Source organism: Belonocnema kinseyi, chromosome 3, assembly GCF_010883055.1.
Source record: "Belonocnema kinseyi isolate 2016_QV_RU_SX_M_011 chromosome 3, B_treatae_v1, whole genome shotgun sequence".
NCBI lineage: Eukaryota > Metazoa > Arthropoda > Insecta > Hymenoptera > Cynipidae > Belonocnema > Belonocnema kinseyi.
Genome location: NC_046659.1, coordinates 40,663,104 through 40,664,173, shown reverse-complemented (window position 1 = coordinate 40,664,173; position 1,070 = coordinate 40,663,104).

Here is a 1,070-nt window from a genome sequence, read left to right as displayed (position 1 = left end):
GATAGATAGATAGATAGATAGATAGATAGATAGTACCAACGTGGTTTGCAGATAGTACAGGAACTGCTGCTATCTCGGTGAGAAATGGAGATAAAGTACCAGTGGATGACCACGGATCCGGCGCGGGTTTTGTTTGGATCAAGAGTAGGCGGACCACTTTTTTTAGCGTCTACCTCACCCTAAATGAGCCCAACAAGGATTTCGAGGTTAAACTAGAAGGTCTAGAGAAAGCTCTACAAGATATGGAGGGCGGCATTTTGGTAGCTGGCGACTTTAACGCGGAAGCGGTAGAGTGGGGAATGCCAAAGTCGAACACTGGGGGGAAACGAATAATGGAGATGGCGGTCAGAAGAGGACTTATAGTTGTTAATACTGGCACATCAACATTCAGACGATCCGAGCAGAGAGAGACGACACCAGATGTCGCCTTTGTTTCAGAGAACATGGCAAGAAACGTCGTAAACTGGAGGGTGATGGAAGAATTCACAGGCAGTGATCACGAATACATCACATTTCAGATACAGAGGGTAAATAAAGTTCTCAAAGCCTACACCCGCAGACCGAAAACGTGGAACGTGGGAAAGCTGAACGAGGAGAAGTTTGCAAATTTCATCACAAGCAAGCCAGGAACAGCAGTAAAAGCACGGGCAGGTACAAAGACGAAAGAAGACTCTGTCAATGTCGTGAAGCAGACAATGGCCCTTATTGAGCAACCATGCGATGCTGCCATGCCTCGAAAAAGTCGAAACGACAGCCGATATCCGGCTTACTGGTGATCGGAAGAAATTGCCTTTTTGAGGAAGACCTGCCTTTCACTGCGCCGTAAAGCTCAGCGTACTAAGAAAAACTCCGATAAGATGACCCAAAAAATGAGGAATTTCTTCGAATAAAAAAACAGCTGGGACAGACCATCAAGAGAAGCAAACGCGCAGGCTGGATGTCCATGACAAAGGAAGTGGACAACGAACCCTAGGGCCTTGGCTACAGGATAGTTACCCGGAAGCTAGGAGCGACAACAGCACAACTAAAAAGGGACGCGGAAACGATGAGTGAAATCGTTGACTCGCTCT